Here is a 12,311-nt window from a genome sequence, read left to right on the forward strand (position 1 = left end):
GGTCCTGGGATCGAGCCCCACATCGGGCTCTCTGCTCAGCGGGAAGCCTGCTTCTCCCTCTCCCACTCCCCCTGCTTGTGTTCCCTCTCTCGCTGTGTCTCTCTCTGTCAAATAAATAAATAAAATATATTTTAAAAATTAAATAAAATAAAAAATACAGATATATATAGAATAAGAGTAAAGGGATGGAGGAGTGCCTGGCTAGCTCAGTTAGTGGAGCATGCAACTCCTGATCTTGAGGTTCTAAGTTCCAGCCCCACATTGGGTGTAGAAATTACTTAGCAACAAATTCTTTAAGGGGCACCTGGCTGGCTCAGTCACTAGAACATGTGGCTCTTGATCTTGCAGTCTTGAATTTGAGCCCTATGTCAGGTATAAAGATTGCTTAAATAAACTTTAAAAAATAGGAGCATCTGGGTCACTCAGTCCCTCATCAGGCTCCTTGCTCAGTGGGAAGCCTGCTTCTCCCTCTGCCCGTCACTCCCCCTGCTTGTGCTCTCTCTCTCTGACAAATAAATAAAATCTTTAAAAAAATAAATAAAGTAAAATAAAATAAAATAAAAATCCTCTTTATTTTTATCTTTTAACATTTTAAATCTTATGTGTCATGGTGTGGATCTTGGTTTCATCAGGTTTAGGGCTGTCTGTACTTCCTGGACCTGGATATCTGTTTCCTTCCCCACACTGGGGAAATTTTCAGCTATTAACCCTTAAGTTTTCTGCCCTTTTTCTTTTTCTTCTCCATCCAGTACATTGATGAAGGAAATTGAAGATGACACAAATGAAAATATACATCATTCTCCTGTAGTAGAAGAATTAATATTGTTTAAATGTCCATATTACCCCCCAAGCAATCTACAGATTCAATGCAATCCCTATCAAAATACAAATGACATTTTCCACAGGACCAGAATGAATAATTCTAATCCCCAAAAGACACTGAATACTCAAAATAATCTTGAGAAAGTAGAACAAAGCTGAAGGTATCACAACCCCAGATTTCAAGATATTACTACAATGCTATCAAATATAGTAATGAAAAATAGTATGGTACTGCCACACAAAAAAGGACACATAGATTAATGGAACAGGATAAGGAGCCCAGAAACAATCCATGCTTATATGATCTATTAATCTATGACAAAGGAAGCAAAAATATATAATGGGGAAAAGACAGCCTCTTCAATCAATGATGCTAGGAAAACTGGACAGCTACATGCAAAACAATGAAACTGGGCCACTTTCTGAGACCATCCACACAAACTCAAAATGAACTGAAGATCTAAATGTAACACTTGAAACCATAAACTTCCTCTAAGAAAACAGGCTCATCTTTTGTACATAAGCCTTAGCAACATTTTTCTGAATCCAGCTCCTCAGGCAAGGGAAACAAAAGCAACAATAAACAATTAGGATTATATCAAACTAAAAGGCTTTTGCACAGAAAAGAAAACCATAACAAAAAGGCAACCTACTGAATGGGAGAAGATATTTGCAAATAAAATATCCAATAAGGGGTTATTATCAAAACCATTAAAACACTCATACAACACACCAATATAAAAATGATATATATTTTTTAATGGGCAGAAGATCTGAACAGACATTTGTCCAAAGAAGACACACTGATGGCCAATAAATACATGAAAAGATGCTCAACATTACTAATTAGGGAAATGCAAATCAAAACCACCATGAGCTATCGCCTCACACCTGTGAGAATAGCTAGCATAAGAAAAAACAAGTAGTAAGTGTGGGTGGGAATATAAGGAAATGGGAGCCTTCACGCATTGGTGGTAATGTAATTTGGTGCAGCCATTAAGCAAAACAGTATAGAGTTTCCTCAAAAAATTAAACATAGGAATATGAGGGGTGCCTGGGTGGCTCAGTTGGTTAAGGGTCTGCCTTTGACTCAGGTCATGATCCTGAGGTCCTGGGACCAAGCCCCTCATATGGCTCCCTGCTTGGCAGGGAGCCTGCTTCTCCCTCTCCTTCTGTCCCCCCCCCCCCCAACCAACTCATGTTCTCTCTCAAATAAATAAATTAATAAATAAAATCTTTTAAAAAAAGGACTATGATCCAGCAATTCCACTAATAGGTATTTACCCAAAGAAAATAAAAACACTAATTTGAAAAGATATACTCATCCCTATGCTTACTGAAGCAATATTTTATTATTTTTTTCTTTTATTCCTCTCCTTTATTTTCTGCTTTGAAAGAGATTTTGAGGGAGGGATTTATGTACACTTGTAACAAGTCTTTAAAAGATACACCACTGGTTAGATCATAGACAGACGTTGAAAATGGCTTCTGAGTAAAGCAGATTGTGGGTGGATCTCATCCAATCAGCTGAAGGCCTAAATAGGAAGAAAAGGGTGACCCCCTCCCTCCTTGCAAGTAACAGGAAACTTCTCCTGCCTGACTTGTATTTGAGCTTTTTTCGCCTTTGGACCTGACCTGAAACAGCTCTTCTTGGGTCTCAAGCCTGCTGGTTTTTTGGACTAGAACTAAACCATCAGCTTCCCTGGTTTTCAGTTTGCCTACTGCAGACCTTGGGACTTACTAGCCTCTATAATTGTGTGAGCCAAGTCCTTACTATAAATCCCTTTCATGCTGTTATGGAAGCGGACAAGTCCCAATCTATATATCCTCATCTATATATTTACGTATCCCAACCTATATATGGATATCCATCCTATGCAAATGTATGATTTCTTTTTTTGGTGGCTGAGTAATATTCCATTGTATATATAAAAAATATGGTACGCTTCACAAATTTGGATGTCATCCTTGTGCAGGGGCCATGCTAATCTTCTCTGTATCATTCCAATTGTAGCATATGTGCTGCCAAAGCGAGCACAAAGCAGTATTTTAAATACCAAGATATGAAAGTAACCTAAGGGTCATCAATAAATGAATGCATGTGTCCCTGGCTGGCTCAGTCAGTACAGCATGCAACTCTATCTTGGAATTGTGAGTTCAAGCCCCATGTTGAGAATAGAGCATACTTTAAAAAAATTTTTTAAAAGATGAATGCATAAAGAAAATGTGGTAATAATACAATGGAACATTACTCAACCACAAAAAATAATGAAAGCTTGCCATTTGTGACAACATGGATGGATCTAGTGGGTATCATGCTAAGTGAAATAAGAGAAAAACATCTTATGATTTCACCTATATATGGAATCTAAAACAAAACAAGCAAGCAAAAAACACCAGACAAATACAAAAAAACAAACAGGTGATAACTAGAGGCAAGGATGGGGTGGGGGGGGATGGATCCAATAGGTAAAGGGTACAAACTTCATGTTATAAAGTAAGTCACAGAGATGAAAATTACAGCATAATATAGTCAATAATATTGTAATAATTTTATATGGTGACAGATGGTAACTACACCTATCATCGTGAGCATTGTTTAATATGTATAATTGTCAAATCCCTACACTGTATGCCTGAAACTAACTTTGTCAACTAAAATTTTTTTTAAAGCAGTTCAAAAAGAGAAATGTATAGCAATAAACACCTCCATTAAGAAACAAAGATTTCACCATCTAAATTTACACCTTAAGGACTTAAAAAAAGAACCAACTAACCCCAAAGTTGAAGAAGGAAAGAAACATACAGATTAGAGCAGAAATAGAGAATAGGAAAATAGAAAAAATTAACAACTAGGAGTTGGTCCTTTAAAGTGATAAAATTACACTTTTATCTAGATAAACAAGGAAAAAAGAGAACCAAAATTAACAAAACAAAATCATAAAAGAAAAAGGAAACATCATAATTGATAATACAGAAATATAAATTATTATAGTAAGTTACTATGAACAACTACATACCAAACTGGAAAATCTGGAAGAAATGGAAAAATCCCTAGGAATATACAACATACTAAAATGAATCCAGAAGAAATAGAAAAGCTAAACAGACAAAACACTAGTAAGGAGATTCAGTCATTAATCAAAAATTGCCCAAAGAAGAACCCAGGACCAGATGGATTCACTGGTGAATTTTACCAATCATTTAAAGAGGAATAATGCCAATACTACTCCAACACTCCCCCCCCCCCCCCCCCCCAAAAAAAAAAAAAAAAGGGGGGAAAATTTTTAAACTTTTTTTTTTTTTTTTTAAGATCAGCATCACTCTGATACCAAAGCCACGAAAGCATACTACCAGAAACGTAAACTACAGGTCAATATCCCTGATGAATAGAGATTTGAAAATTCTCAAGAAAATACTAGCAAACTGAATTCAGCAGTACATTAAAAGGTTCATTCACCATGATCAAGTGGGATTTACTTTGGAATTCAAGGATGTTCACCATACACAAAAATCAATGTTATAGATCACATTAATAGAATGAAAGGAAAAAAATCATATGATCATTAAAATAGACAACTGAAAATGTGTATGACAAAATTCTATACACTTCCATGACAAAAATTCTTTTTTTAAAAAAAGATTTTATTTATTTATTTGACAGAGAGAGAGACACAGCAAGAGAGGGAACACAAGCAGGGGGAGTGGGAGAGGGAGAAGCAGGCTTCCCGCCGAGCAGGGAGCCCAGTGCAGGGCTCGATCCCAGGACCCTGGGATCATGACCTGAGCCGAAGGCAGACGCTTTACGACTGAGCCACCCGGGCGCCCCCATGACAAAAATTCTTAAGTACAGAAGGAATGTACCTCAACATAATAAAGGCCATGTATGACAAGCTTAGAGCTAACATCATATTCTATAATGAAAGGTTGAAAGCTATTCTTCTAAGACCAAGAACACAGTGAAAGGTGTCCACTCTCACCACTCCTTATCAACCTAGTACTGGAAGTCCTACTCAGAGCAATCAGGCAAGAAAAAAGAAATTAAAGACATCAGAATTGGAAAGAATGAAGTAAAAGCATCTATTTGCAGGGGGGGCAGAGCAAGATGGCAGAGGAGTAGGAGACCTGGATTTCATCTGGTCTCAGGAATTCAGCTGGATAGGGATCAAACCATTCTGAACACCTACGAACTCAACAGGAGATCGAAGAAAAGAAGAGCAACAACTCTCTCATCAGAAAAGCGACCACTTTCTGGAAGGTAGGACGTGCGGAGAAATGAATCCGAGGCGATATTCGGGAGGATAGACGGCGGGGGAGGGGCCTCCGGCGGCCGCTTCTGGCAAGTGATAGAGCCGCGGAGCACAAAATCGGAACTTTTAAAAGTCTGCTCCGCCGAGGAACGTCACCCTGGTGGCTAAGCGGGGGGTGGAACCCTCCGGGACAGTGTGGTCTCAGGACCCACGGGTCACAGAAAGACTGGGGGTGCCTGAGTGTGGCAGAGCTCCCAGGTATCGGAGCAGGGAAGCCGGCTGCAGAGGCGGAGCCCAGGCGCGGGCTCTCAGCTCGGGGTTGCCATAAACCGTGATCCGCGGCACAGTCGGGCCCCTGCTCCTCCAGCAGGGACCCAACAAGCGGCAGATCCGGGGAGACTCACCTTCCTCCCCCGGGAGGAGCCGCGCGGGAGTGTGCCGCAGGGATCTGCTGGGTTTGGAGACTCCACAACGCGTCGGGTGCCAGAGATAGAAACACTCGGTCATGGGCCGGGTGAGCACGGAGTGCAGCCGGAGACCGGGGAGACGGGAGTGACTGACTGCTTTTCTCTGGGGCACACTGAGGAGTGGGGCCCCGAGTTCTTGGCTCCTCCGGCTCCTCCGGGGTGGAGATTGGGAGGCCGCCATTTTCACTCTCCGCCTCCAAAGCTGTACGGAAAGCTCGCAGGGAACAAAAGCCCCGGAGAGCAAACCCGAGCAGATTACTTAGCCGGGAGGGGGCAAGGGCGGGGCAATTCTGCCTCCGGCAGAGACATTTGGAAACCACGGCAACAGGCCCCTCCCCAGAAGATCAGCGAGAACAGCCAGCCAAGGCCAAGTTTACCCATCAATGAGAACGGCAGAACTCCAGCACTAGGGGAATACTGCACGTAGAATTCATGGCTTTTTTACCATGATTCTTTAGTCTTTCAAAGTTAATTTTTTTTTAACTTTTTTTTTATTTTGAATTTTTCTTTTTCCCTTTTTCAACCAACATCTTATCAATCCCTTTTCTAAAAAAAACATTTTTATTTTTCATTTTTAGAGTCCTATTCTATCCCTTCATAGTAGTTACCCGTATTTTTGGCATATATATATAAGTTGTTCTCTCTTTAAAATTTTGAGATGGTTTCTTCTAACAGATCAAAATATACCCTAAATCTCTATTGTATGGTTTTTTTCTACTCCCCTGCCTGATCACATTCTCTCCCTTTTTTTTTGTTTTTTTTTTAAATCCTCTTCTTTCTTTTTTCAAACAACTTCCTATCAATTCCTCTTATAAAATTTTTTATAATTTCCATCTTTACAGTCATATTCCATCCCTTCATCATATCAACCCTTATTTTTGTACATATATAAGTTTTTCTTTCTTTAAAATTTTGGGAGGCACTTTCTTCTAACAGACCAAATACACCCCAAATCTAGTGTGTGGCACTGATCTATATACCAGCCTGATCATATTTGATCATATTCTGGTTTTTTTTGTTTTGTTCTGTTTTTGTTTGTTTTTATCTTTACCTTTATCTTTTTCTTTTCCTTTTTTTTTCTTTTTTTCTTTTTCTTTTTTCTCTCTTTCCCTTTCTTTTCCCACTGCTTCAGGTCTTTTCTGATTTGTTTAGAGTATATTTTCTGGGAACGTTGTTACCCTGTTAGCATTTTGTTCTCTCATTAATCTATTCTCCTCTGGGCAAAATGACAAGACGGGAAAAATCACCTCAACAAAAAGAACAAGAGGTAGTACCGACTGCCAGGGACCTACTCAACACGGACATTAGTACAATGTCAGATCTAGAGTTCAGAATCATCACTTTAAAGATACTAGCTGGGCTTGAAAAAAGCATGGAAGTTATTAGAGAAACTCTTTCTGGAGAAGTAAAAGAACTAAAATCTAACCAAGTAGAAATCAAAAAGGCTATTAATGAGGTGCAATCAAATATGGGGGCGCTAACTGCTAGGATAAATGAGGCAGAAGAGAGAATCAGTGATATAGAAGACCAAATGATGGAAAATAAAGAAGCTGAGAAAAAGAGAGATAAACAACTACTGGATCAGGAGGGCAGAATTCGAGAGATAAGCGATACCATAAGATGAAACAACATTAGAATAATTGGGATCCCAGAAGAAAAAGAAAGAGAGAGAGGGGCAGAAGGTATAATGGAGCAAATTATAGCAGAGGACTTCCCTAATTTGGGGAAGGAAACAGGCATCAAAATCCAGGAAGCACAGAGAACCCCTCTCAAAATCAATAAAAATAGGTCAACACCCCGACATCTAATAGTAAAACTTATGAGTCTCAGAGACAAAGAGAAAATCCTGAAAGCAGCTCGGGAGAAGAGATATGTAACCTACAATGGTAGAAACATTAAATTGGCAACAGACCTATCCACAGAGACCTGGCAGGCCAGAAAGGACTGGCACGATATATTCAGAGCACTAAATGAGAAAAATATGCAGCCAAGAATACTATATCCAGCTAGGCTGTCATTGAAAATAGAAGGAGAGATAAAAAGCTTCCAGGACAAACAAAAACTAAAGGAATTTGCAAACATGAAACCAGCCCTACAAGAAATCTTGAAAGGGGTCCTCTAAGAAAAGAGAGAGCCTAAAAGCAACATAGACCAGAAAGGAACACAGACAATATACAGTAACAGTCACCTTACAGGCAATACAATGGCACTAAATTCCTATCTTTCAATAGTTACCCTGAATGTAAATGGGCTACCCAATCAAAAGACACAGACTATCAGATTGGATTAAAAAACAAGACCCATCGACATGCTGTCTGCAAGAGACTCATTTTAGAACCAAAGACACCCCCAGATTGAAAGTGAGGGGGTGGAAAACCATTTACCATGCTAATGGACACCAAAAGAAAGCTGGGGTGGCAATCCTTATATCAGACAAATTAGATTTTAAACCAAAGACTATAATAAGAGATGAGGAAGGACACTATATCCTACTTAAAGGGTCTATCCAACAAGAAGATCTAACAATTGTAAATATCTATGCCCCTAACACGGGAGCAGCCAATTATATAAGGCAATTAATAACAAAAGCAAAGAAACACATTGACAACAATGCAATAATAGTGGGGGACTTTAACACCCCCCTCACTGAAATGGACAGATCGTCTAAGCAAAAGATCAACAAGGAAATAAAGACTTTAAATGACACACTGGACCAAATGGACTTCACAGACATATTCAGAACATTCCATCCCAAAGCAACAGAATACACATTCTTCTCTAGTGCCCATCAGAATCAATCATATCCTAGGTCATAAATCAGGTCTCAACCGGTACCAAAAGATTGGGATCATTCCCTGCCTATTTTCAGACCACAATGCTTTGAAACTAGAACTCAATCACAAGAGGAAAGTCTGAAAGAACTCAAATACATGGAGGATAAAGAGCATCCTACTAAGGAATGAATGGGTCAACCAGGAAGTTGAAGAATTAAAAAAAATCATGGAAACCAATGAAAATGAAAACACAACTATTCAAAATCTTTGGGATGCAGCAAAGGCAGTCCTAAGAGGCAAGTATATAGCAATACAAGCCTTTCTCAAGAAACAAGAAAGGTTCCAAGTACACAACCTAACCCTACACCTAAAGGAGCTGGTGAAAGAACAGCAAATAAAGCCTAAACCCAGCAGGAGAAGAGAAATAATAAAGATCAGAGCAGAAATCAATGAAATAGAAACTAAAAGAACAGTAGAACAGATCAATGAAACTAGGAGCTGGTTCTTTGGAAGAATTAACAAGATTGATAAACTCCTGGCCAGACTTATCAAAAAGAAAAGAGAAATGACCCAAATCAACAAAATCATGAATGAAAGAGGAGAGATCACAACCAACACCAAAGAAATACAAACAATTATAAGAACATATTAGGAGCAACTCTATGCCAGCAAATTCGATAACCTGGAAGAAATGGATGCATTCCTAGAGATGTATCAACTACCAAAACTGAACCAGGAAGAAATAGAAAACCTGAACAGACCTATAACCACTAAGGAAATTGAAGCAGTCATCAAAAATCTCCCAAAAAACAAAAGCCCAGGGCCAGATGGCTTCCCAGGGGAATTCTACCAAACATTTAAAGAAAAATTAATACCTATTCTTCTGAAACTGTTCCAAAAAAATAGAAATGGAAGGAAAACTTCCAAACTCATTTTATGAGGCCACCATTACCTTGATCCCAAAACCAGACAAAGACCCCATCAAAAAGGAGAACTACAGACCAATATCCCTGATGAACATGGATGTAAAAATTGTCACCAAAATACTAGCCAATAGGATCCAACAGTATTAAAAGGATTATTCACCATGATCAAGTGGGATTTATCCCTGGGCTGCAAGGCTGGTTCAACATCTGCAAATCAATCAAAGTGATACAATACATTAACAAAAGAAAGAGCAAGAATCATATGATCCTCTCAATAGATGCAGAAAAAGCATTTGACAAAGTACAGCATCCTTTCTTGATCAAAACTCGTCAGAGTGTAGGCATAGAGGGTACATACCTCAATATCATAAAAGCCATCTATGAAAAACCTACAGTGAATATCATTCTCAATGGGGAAAAACTGAGAGCTTTCCCCCTAAGGTCAGGAACACGGCAGGGATGTCCACTATCACCACTGCTATTCAGCATAGTATTGGAAGTCCTAGCCACAGCAATCAGACAGCAAAAAGAAATAAAAGGCATCCAAATCGGCAAAGAAGAAGTCAAACTCTCACTCTTTGCAGATGATATGATACTTTATGTGGAAAACCCCAAAGACTCCACCCCAAAACTGCTAGAACTCATACAGGAATTCAGTAAAGTGGCAGGATATAAAATCAATGCACGGAAGTCAGTGGCATTCCTATACACCAACAACAAGACAGAAGACAGAGAAATTAAGGAGTCGATCCCATTTACAACTGCACCCAAAACCATAAGATACCTAGGCATAAATCTAACCAAAGAGGCAAAGGATCTGTACTCAGAAAACTATAAAATACTCAGGAAAGAAATTGAGGAAGACACAAAGAAATGGAAAAACATTCCATGCTCATGGATTGGAAGAACAAATATTGTGAGGATGTCAATGCTACCTAGAGCAATCTACACATTCAATGCAATCCCCATCAAAATACCATCCACTTTTTTCAAAGAAATGGAACAAATCATCCTAAAATTTGTATGGAACCAGAAAAGACCCCGAATAGCCAGAGGAATGTTGAAAAAGAAAAGCAAAGCTGGCGGCATCACAATTCCGGACTTCCAGCTCTATTACAAAGCTGTCATCATCAAGACAGTATGGTACTGGCACAAAAACAGACACATAGGTCAATGGAACAGAATAGAGAGCCCAGAAATGGACCCTCAACTCTATGGTCAACTCATCTTTGACAAAGCAGGAAAGAATGTCCAATGGAAAAAAGACAGTCTCTTCAACAAATGGTGTTGGGAAAATTGGATAGCCACATGCAGAAGAATGAAACTGGACCATTTCCTTACACCACACACAAAAATAGACTCCAAATGGTTGAAAGACCTCAGTGTGAGACAGGAGTCCATCAAAATCCTAAAGGAGAACACAGGCAGCAACCTCTTTGAACTCAGCCGCAGCAACTTCTTCCTAGAAACATCGCCAAAGGCAAGGGAAGCAAGGGCAAAAATGAACTATTGGGACTTCATCAAGATAAAAAGCTTTTGCAAAGCAAAGGAAACAGTCAACAAAACCAAAAGACAACCGACAGAATGGGAGAAGATATTTGCAAATGACATATCAGATAAAGGGCTAGTATCCAAAATCTATAAAGAACTTATCAAACTCAACACCCAAAGAACAAAGAATCCAATCAACAAATGGGCAGAAGACATGAACAGACATTTTTCCAAAGAAGACATCCAAATGGCCAACAGACACATGAAAAAGAGCTCAATATCGCTTCGCATCAGGGAAATCCAAATCAAAACCTCAATGAGATACCACCTCACACCACTCAGACTGGCTAAAATTAACAAGTCAGGAAATGACAGATGTTGGCGAGGATGCGGAGAAAGGGGAACCCTCCTACACTGTTGGTGGGAATGCAAGCTGGTGCAGCCACTCTGGAAAACAGTATGGAGGTTCCTCAAAAAGTTGAAAATAGAGCTACCATACGATCCAGCAATTGCACTACTGGGTATTTGCCCCAAAGATAGAAAAGTAGGGATCTGAAAGAGTATGTGCACCCCGATGTTTATAACAGCAATGTCCACAATAGCCAAACTGTGGAAAGAGCCAAGATGTCCATCAACAAATGAATGGATAAAGAAGAAGTGGTATATATATACAATGGAATATTATGCAGCCATCAAAAGGAATGAGATCTTGCCATTTGCAATGACGTGGATGGAACTGGAGGGTATTATGCTGAGCGAAATAAGTCAAAGAGAGAAAGACGTGTATCAGATGACCTCACTGATATGAGGAATTCTTAATCTCAGAAAACAAACTGAGGGTTGCTGGAGTGGGGGGTGGGGTGGGAGGGATGGGGTGACTGGGTGATAGACACTGGCGAGGGTATGTGCTCTGGTAAGCGCTGTGAATTGTGCAAGACTATTGAATCTCAGATCTGTATCTCTGAAACATTATGCAATATATGTTAAGAAAAAAAGAAAAAGAAGAAGAAGATAGCAGGAGGGGAAGAATGAAGGGGGGGAAATCAGAGGGGTAGACGAACCATGAGAGATGATGGACTCTGAAAAACAGACTGAGGGTTCTAGAGGGGAGGGGGGTGGGAGAATGGGTTAGCCTGGTGATGGGTATTGAGGAGGGCACGTTCTGCATGGAGCACTGGGTGTTATGCACAAACAATGAATCATGGAACACTACATCTAAAACTAATGATGTAATGTATGGGGATTAACATAACAATAAAAAAAATTTTTTAATTAAAAAAAAAGAGTTCAACACACACACACAATAAAGCATCTATTTGCAGATAACAAAATTTTATATATAGAAAATCCTAAAGACTTTACAAAAAAACTATTAGATCTCACGAATGAATTTAATAAAGTTGAAGGACACAAAATTAATACACAAAAATCAGTAGCATTTCTGTGCATTAACAACAAATTATTCGAAAAAGAACATGATACCACTTACAAGAGCATCAAAAAGCATAAAATAGGGCGCCTGGGTGGCTCAGTTGGTTAAGCGACTGCCTTCAGCTCAGGTCATGGTCCTGGAGTCCCGGG

The 12,311-nt window shown here is 39.4% G+C and overlaps 1 non-coding gene across 1 annotated transcript; it reads right to left on the reverse strand.

The window, feature by feature from the left end:
- Window positions 1-2,753: 2,753 nt before the first annotated feature.
- On the reverse strand, window positions 2,754-2,860 carry LOC123326515. Its single transcript, XR_006541138.1, has one exon. It is a non-coding gene; the product is annotated as a U6 spliceosomal RNA (small nuclear RNA).
- Window positions 2,861-12,311: the final 9,451 nt, after the last annotated feature.

Source organism: Neomonachus schauinslandi, chromosome 13 (genome assembly GCF_002201575.2).
Source record: "Neomonachus schauinslandi chromosome 13, ASM220157v2, whole genome shotgun sequence".
Classification (NCBI taxonomy): domain Eukaryota; kingdom Metazoa; phylum Chordata; class Mammalia; order Carnivora; family Phocidae; genus Neomonachus; species Neomonachus schauinslandi.